This window comes from Xenopus laevis, chromosome 1L (genome assembly GCF_017654675.1).
Source record: "Xenopus laevis strain J_2021 chromosome 1L, Xenopus_laevis_v10.1, whole genome shotgun sequence".
Lineage (NCBI taxonomy): Eukaryota > Metazoa > Chordata > Amphibia > Anura > Pipidae > Xenopus > Xenopus laevis.
The window spans coordinates 145778790-145787487 of NC_054371.1; the positions used below are offsets into that span (position 1 = coordinate 145778790).

An 8698-nucleotide genomic window follows, 5' to 3' on the forward strand; every position below is an offset into this window, starting at 1 on the left:
GAAAAACATTATTGAAGATGTGTGGCCTATCATACATTGTTTATACATTGGTCCTTTAATCCCATACATAGATATGTTGTGCCTGTACATGGCATCCAGATGCTTTTATAGGTAGTAAAAAAGCATTTATTTCATTCCTCCCATTTACCTGCGTTATTTAGCTTTTGATTCAGCAGCTCTCCAGTTTGCAATTTCTGCAATTTGGTTACCCAAGCAGCCTTGGAATATGAATAGGAGAGGGACTGAATAAAAAGTAATAAAAAGTAGCATTAAAAACAACATTGTAGCCTGAGAGCATTTATTTTTAGATAAAAAAAATTATCAAGACTAATTAAAACGTTTCTTAAATCTGGCCATTCTATAACATACTAAAAGTTAACTTAAAGGTGACCTACCCATTTAAGCCAACTCAGCAACAGAAGAGTCTTACAGTTCATTTACAAGAACAGTGCAATGTCAAGAATCCACAAAAACAGGTTTATCAGGAGCACTGAAATGCATTGTTATTATTAGACTAAAAAGGAAAATGGATATCCCTCTTTGTCTGCAACTCCGGGGCTAAACAAAGCATTTGTAGCCAAGCAATCTGTTCTACACAATCATTCTGCTCATAACAGGTTTGGCAGCTTTACAGAAACCATGGTTTAATATTTTTTCTTGATGCCAGAATGCTGATTATTTACTAATTACAATAAAGTACCCATTACCTTACCAACTAAATATTGTTATTGAACTGGAAATGCAATAGCCAGCTTATTTGTAGCCAGCTTATCTTCCAGCTCAGTGGAAGAGTACTCATGGGAATTATTTGTAAATGCAACTATATTTCCACCAGGACTTATACAGTCAGAAACTATTTTTTTATAGCAAAGGACAACCAAGAAATGATTACAAACAAATGAATGGCTGTCCATAAAGCTAACATTAACATATAACCCTTTTTGTCATTATTTTAACTAACATCTTTCTTTTCCCCACCTCCTTTGTGCCCCTTCCTTGAGCTTGTGTCTCTTCTGTTCTCATGTTGTTTTAACCCAAATCTTTTCCACTTTTCTTTTTGTTTCATCTAATAGCAGAAATCAAAGCCTCTAAGTTTAAAACCTAAAAACACAATATGGGTAGTAATGCTGTCGCTCAACTTACTGTACTAGCTCTAATTTTTTAATGTCAGACAAATTGAAACAACTCGAAAACTTTGAACAAACTTGATTCAAGTTGAATTTGAGAGTTTTAACCAAAAAATTAGAATTAGAATTTACTATTCGACCCTTGATAAATCTGCCCCATAGTTTTGTATTTATATCTTTCTTCTCCTTTAAGGCATAACAATTGGTACCTGGGGTAAATCACTTGGTACGTTACATGAATGTGTTAATTGGGCCAATATACTTGGATATGATATCTATCTCTAAAATAAATCATGGCAGAAGAGGTGATTCTTTCATCGATGGCAAAACACTGCAAAGAAAACACCAGGGCGGTTCATGTGTTAAGTGACAGAAATGAACAAGAGCCCCGGTCATTTTACAACTGCAATTAAAATGGAAAGCACAAGATATATGGTATATTCCTCACTAGAATAAACACATACAAAGCTATGTGCTGTTAATCTCTGTCCAACCATTCAAGGACAACTTTCGAAGAAAAAGACAGATTGGCTAGGGTTTGATTGACAATAAAATTATAGCTTGGAATTAACCTGAGCACCTAAACAGTTTAGCGGTTATCTGCTATGCAAATGTGTGCCTTCAGCCGTAATGAAACTTGAATGACAACATCATAATTTATTTGCATATATTATATTAGGGTAATGGCACAGGCTTATTTTGACCTCTACTCTACAGTGGTTGTAAAAACACAGAATGTACCAGTATCCTTATTGCTTCTTGAGAAAAACACATACCTTTAACTAATGTAGGGCAACAGGATATTTGTTGTTACTATTTATAAGATTGTTCACCTTTTTCAACACTTTATTTTTTTCAAGTGGTTTCCAGTCAGATACAGGTTTTAGAACTAAACATGTTTTTGAATTGCTTACTATTTTTTATTTTTGAAAATTTTTCTAATATTCAATATTAAACGTTAATGCTCCTCACTCTTTCAGCTTCAGTGTGGCAGCTCTGTAATCCAGGGACAGACTTTGAACTGTTACAAATTGTTACATTACTCAGCAGCATCTCTACACCATTGTATACATTTGTAACAGCTGCCTTAAATGAAACTCAAGGATTTAGCTAAGCGGGGTCAAAGATAAGAAATGTATCAACTAATGTCTGAGGTGCGCACCCGCCCACACCCGGCTTCCCTCCTCCTTTTATAGATTTGCCAACCCGCTGATGACTTCACAAAGGGGCGGGGCAGTCTAAGGTCCTGGCCGGGGAGAACAGGCAGAAGAGCTCAACCCAAACTCACCCGCTACCCGCGGATATCAGGCCGGCCTACACATCACTAGTCCCCACCCGAAGAGATTTTCTTACAGGGCTCAAACATGGGTGACAAAGCTGTCTACTTCATCTGGAGGAGTCAAATCTCCATCTTAAATCTGCCAGTGTATAGCCTGCGCTGGATTTGCTTGGCTCAGCAATCAAGCACTTTGAGAACATACAAAATCCTTGAAGGCTGAAATAAAACCAACAACCCCAGCACTTCAAGGCAGCAATTCTAACTGCTGAAAACCCATGGTGCCCAAGAAGACTAATTTCTTATCTGACCCATTCCTCTGACATTACTTCCAATTTCAAAACACCCCTGACTTTAATGCAATATTCTCTCAATTCAAGGTTAATTCAGCACACTTCTCCACTGCTGAATAGCATGTCAAGAAAACAGAGACTATATAAATATATAAAGTCTTGGGTTCAGTAAAGAAAATGGTTAACTTACACAATACACAAACAAAATGCACAGAGAGAACCAGCTTGCCTTTAGCTGTAGTATCATTTCCCTTTAAAAGTAACTGATGAAATACCCCATTATACTCAGTGGAACATACTGATGTATCCAGTTGCTATGTGCTACAATAGCTCTCTGTAGTACTGTCACCAGTATGCCCAAACCACTGCAGCTGCTCAGTTGTTCTTCTAAATCCTCAATGATACGGTCTAGCGCACAGCCAGCAAATTAAGTATGTTTGATTAAAGGCTTTCAAAAGAGGAAAAAGCAGTGTAACAAACATTTTGGCTCAACCAAAAAAAAAAAAATATATATATATATTTATTTTTATTTTTTTTAAATATATATAATATACTATATATAGCATAGATTCTATACGATAAGTTAGTATAATTTTTTTATATATATCTTTCCGGATAAGGGATCTTTTTGTAATTTTTATCACCTTACCTTAAGTCTCCTAAAATTATTTACACATTAAATTAACCAAATAGGATTGTTTTGCCACCAACATAAATTCATGCAGTTTAATAAGGATCAAGTACTAGGTAAAAAAAATGATTTACGCTCTGGAAGATGGCCTCCCTTAATCTGGACTGGAGCCTTCTGGATAATGGGTTTCTGGAAAAGGGGAGTGCATAGCAAGATTGGGACAATAAAGAATAATGAGACTTTTGATTAAAAAAAATGAAAAACATTTCACCATTTCTACACAGGTGGCACAACTTTGGGAGTTTTATTTGCTAGATAACCCTGTGACTGATAAATATTCCCTAAACATTCCATTACAAGAAAATAGATTGCAGTAAACTTCTCCTCTGATCAACCTTTGCAAGCTTTATTTCATATTTTGATAAATATGCTCCCACATATCAGTTAGGAATGCTGTGTTTTTGCCCCAGCAAGCTTGCTGTCTGGAGTGGCTGTGTCAGCCCACGTATGGCCAGCTTTACCTTTACTGTCAGTACTGAATCTTTCCTGTTATTTGATGTTGCTCCAATCAGAGCTGCGTCTGCAAGGCATGTGACTACTTGGAACAACCCCTGCAGTCCAACCTGGATTGGGGTGAATGACGTATGATGCTGTCTCGGTATTAATAAGTCACTAAACTCTGACAGAGGCCTTGACTCAATAACCAGGTTACTGTTTTTTTAAACAAATATTAATAAATTAAGTTAAAAAGGTTGGGAAACCCAATTAAGGAAATTGTTGACTTAAAAGGCAAATAAAGCAGTAACTGTTTGAGTGTGGATTCAGCACAGTGTAAAGCAGCCGCTGCTTCTCATGTAAAATGTACATGTATATGATAATCTCATAAAATTAACACATACTATCTAATGTTTAGCTTTAAATGGGTGGTTCACCTTTAAGTTAACTTTTAATTTGTTATAGAACGGCCAATTCACAAAAAACAACTTTTGAATTGGTCTTCATTATGTATTATTTTATAGTTTTTGAATTATTAGCCTTCTTCTTTGGAATCTTTCCAGCTTTCAAATGGGGGTCACTGACTCCATCTAAAAAAACGGATGCTCTGTAAGGCTACAAATTTATTGTTATTTTCACTTTTTATTACTCGTTTTTCTATTCTCTCATAATCATATTCCAATCTCTTATTCAAATCAATGCATGGTTGTTAGGGTAATTTGGACCCTAGCATTCAGATTGCAGAAATTGCAAAGTAAGAATAAAAATCTAAAAAACTCAAAAACCCCAAATAATAAAAAATGAAAACCATTTTCAAATTGTCTCACCATTGTATCACCATCTACATCATACTAAAAATTAGTTTAAATGTGAACAACCCCTTTAACAGGACCCTGCACTGGCTCAGTGCTTACAGTTAAAAAAAAAAGCTTCATAAAAGACCCAAATATCCATTGTGTATATCAGAATTTATACTGGACACCCTTCTGTATGTTTTCCTTAGACATAATGGGCTGTGGCGCTTCCCTTTGGAAAACCCCTATAGAAGTATATTGAGAGCTATAGAATTCATTCACTCTTTGATAAATATTTCCAAAATTGTTTAGGTTTTTAATTACTTTAACCTAAGGCTGGATTGTTTAATGTGAAAAAAAGCCTTGAAAGCTATATAATCAACATATACAAATATAAACAAGGCCATTACAACCATCTCCTGCACTGTTCATGGGATGCCAATTTGATAGATCATCTATCAAATTGGCATCCCATGAACAGTACAGGAAGAAGGAAAGCATTTTATTACATGCATCTATATGTACATATATAAGTATAGCCAGTTCAAAAAGACGCCAGTACGTAGCTGATGGCACACATGGCCACCAGTTACTTCTCACTAACTTCAATGGGAAATGCCTGACTATGTTAGTGCTGGTGCTTTATAACTCTAGTGATCATTTTTAGGCTGAAAGGTGCCTGTAATGGCACTTTAAGTCTTTCTCATTCAAGACACTTGGAGTAACCCTGGGTCATGGTCGCAGGAATTCATTTTCCTTACTGTCATTTTAATGAAGCACAAGCCCTTCTCATCCAAGTCAATTGGGGTAGCCCTGAGTCATGGTCGAAGGAATTAATTTCTGTACTGTCATTTTGACAAGATAAAAGATTCTCAAGATTGACTTTAACAAACAGTAAATTTAATGAAGCACAGGTCATTAAGAGTTTTAACATCCAACAAAATGAAAAAGAATATTTCTTTCGAAGCCTGCATGCCGCCACATACACGTTTATATCCTACTTAAGACATATATAAAACATTTGAGCATGTAAAGTTACACTATATAATAAAAGTTTACTATAAGATGAATGGACTGGGCCATAGAGACTAGCTGCTTTGCAAACTCTGAGCCCACATGCATGTGTATCTATTTTCAGTGGCGTAACTACCGGGGGAGCAGAGGGTGCAACTGGGCCTTCGCCCACACCCCCGGAGGGCCCCCCCAGGGCAGCCGGCCGCAGCCGCATTGTAAATTCGCACGGACGAGGGGGGGGCGGCTGCACGGCCCGCACCAGGGCCCGCCCCCACCTATTTCCATTACTGTCTATTTTGTGTTAGGAATGTAGTTTGGTGACATTTAAGAAGATGCTGTTTAACTGGTCTTACCTTATCAAGATAATGTGCATTTAAAAAGGAAGCAAAACATTCAATAATCTTTATAGAATGCCACAGAAACTGCCTTTCCCACTAAGGACAAGGCTAGCCACAAGGACAGGCTAGCTAGCCATAGACACTGGCAGACCATGTGTGGGGCCTATATTTAAGGTATGTGGGTGGGTCAAGCACCAAACTTCTATCCCATTGGATGATATCAACAAAAGGGTCATTTACCTGTTGTAATCTGATTTACATAAAGAATAAACAACACACATAAAATACTATCTAATGTGAGGCCACATTTGACTCTACTTTAAAAAGATTTAAATAAAATAACTCCTTGCACTTTATATTTCTTGGAGGAACATTGGATGAGATCATTCTGTTGGTTTATGAAAGCATTTTTACCAGGTTCTACCTTCTTCAGGACATAGGTACTAATTCCCCTCATAAGAAACTACTTCCCCATAGCTTCTTTTAGTGTCCAGGAAAGGGTAACACAAGTTAACATTAGGGGGGTATGAATAAAAGAAGGAAAGGTATGGAGAGTACGTGGGCAATACGCAACTCCTAGAAAGTGACAAGGCTGCGTCATGAAGGTTTCCGGGAGTTATTGGGACTTGTAGCCCGACAACAGCGCAGAAAAAGTGTAGGGCAGCGCATGTCACGTGTACAGCTCATTGAAGCTTGCCTGGCCCGAAAAGGGTTGCGCTGACAGTAGCGCTTTATCTACTATACAAGTACCCTGTGTACACGTCTCATAGCCGGCAACGGGGCAATGAATATAATACAGTATGCACAAACATTCTATGCCGGGATACAAAAAACCCAAACTCACCTTGGGCTGTAAGGCCACACAGCTTGTTTCCGTCTAGGCGCAGTTTACCTTTAACTGTCTGCCAGCTCGTTTTCCTATACACGACACCTCATTCTTAACTAATACACACCCCTTCTCTCCCTCACGTACCGGACTCCAGGAACTCTGCGCTAGGCTTTTCACTTTAAGCCCGTTGCTAGGCAACCATTCCTCACCTTCCCTAAGGAGGAGGGAGGGGATGTAGAGCAGTAGGTGTGTTCCTGGTTCTCTTACCCCCTCCCTTCAGCGCACAGGCCTGTTTCTTTGATCTCTCTGGTTTGATTTTATTCCTTAGGCGTCTTTAACCCTTGCCTTTGCCCAAACGCAGCCATGCTGCCTCACAGAAGCAGCCACAGTGAATTTCATTTCATGTGTAAGAACTTTGTGAGGAAACACAAAAAGTCAGAAAGGCTGAAAATGTGTATATTTCTGACACAGGGGACTGATAAATGTATCCCCATTTACTTTGCATTCCCCTAAGGATAAGGCACCAAGGGGACCCTGAGTGTAAAGGGGCGGTTCACCTTTAGGATAACTTTTAGTGTGTTATAGAATGGCCAATTGTAAGCAACTTTTCAATCGGTCTTGATTATTTCGTTTCAATCGTTTTTTAATTCTTCTTCTTCTGACTCTTTCCAACTTTCAAGTGGGGGTCACTGACCCCCATCTAATAAATAAATGCTCTGTAAGGCTACACATGTATTTGTAGAATCTTGACACACACACACAGAAGGCTTTGGTTGTAGTCTTTATTCAACAGACTGCAGAACTGCCTAGCCGTACGGGTACGGAACGCATATTAGGACATCATCAGGGTAAATCATTGTCCTGCATGCGCTGTCCTAAAGGAGGTCATAGACGCAAAGATCTGCTCATTTGGCAACATCGCCAAACGAGCGGATCTTTCCCCGATATGCCATAAACAAGCATAGCTATATCGGCCCGATATAGCCATGCTTGTTAATGGCATATCGGGGAAAGATCCCCTCGTTTGGTCGATCGGTCAGGTTTGATTTTGACCCGACCGATCCCGCCAGAGCCCATGGCACATCGTAATCGGATCGTTCGGCCATACGGCCGAACAATCAGATTACCCCCGATCTGATTGTTCGGCCGTATGGCCGAACGATCCAATTACGATGTGCCATGGGCTCCGGCGGGATCGGTCGGGTCAAAATCAAACCTGACCGATCGACCAAACGAGGGGATCTTTCCCCAATATGCCATTAACAAGCATGGCTATATCGGGGGTAATCTGATTGTTAGGCCGTATGCCCGAACGATCCGATTACAATGTGCCATGGGCTCCGGTGGGATCGGTCGGGTCAAAATCAAACCCGACCGATTGACCAAACGACCGATCTCCGCTGGACAAAAGATGTCGGCACACGCCTCTATCCTCGAATCGTACGATAGGATCTGTGTGTCTATGGCCACCTTAAGGAAGAGGAATGCGACATGGCATGCTTTTTTACTCACATATCCTCCGAGGCTGATGTCACACCTTGCTCCTCCCTCCTCAGCTGTCAGCGTTTGCTCCTCCCTCCTCAGCCATCCGTCCTGAGTCCTAGCTTCTCCCTTCTCAGTCGTCAGCTCTTACTCCTCAGGGTGCGAATATTCAGCCCTTTGCCCTGATTATAGTTACTTGTTCTTGCCATTCCTTTTAGACAACAGGCGTTTTAGGTTTTTTAATTGCAGGTTTTTTAATTGCAGTTGATGGCTGAGGAGGGAGAAGCTAGGACCCAGGACGGATGGCTAAGGAGTGAGGACCCAGGTCGGATGGCCGAGGAGGCAGGAGTGAGGAGCAGGACCTGACAGCTGAGAAGGGAGGAGCAAGGTGTGACATCTGCTTTGAGGATGGGTGAGTG

The 8698-nt window shown here is 39.8% G+C and overlaps 1 protein-coding gene across 1 annotated transcript in view; it reads right to left on the minus strand.

Annotated features, from left to right (window-relative positions):
• Nucleotides 1-6867, minus strand: part of golm1.L (golgi membrane protein 1 L homeolog) — a 29419-nt gene extending 22552 nt beyond the window's left edge. Inside the window, 1 exon segment of the mRNA NM_001094405.1 lies at nucleotides 6813-6867. The gene's annotated coding sequence lies outside the window, so the exon portion shown is untranslated.
• Nucleotides 6868-8698: the final 1831 nt, after the last annotated feature.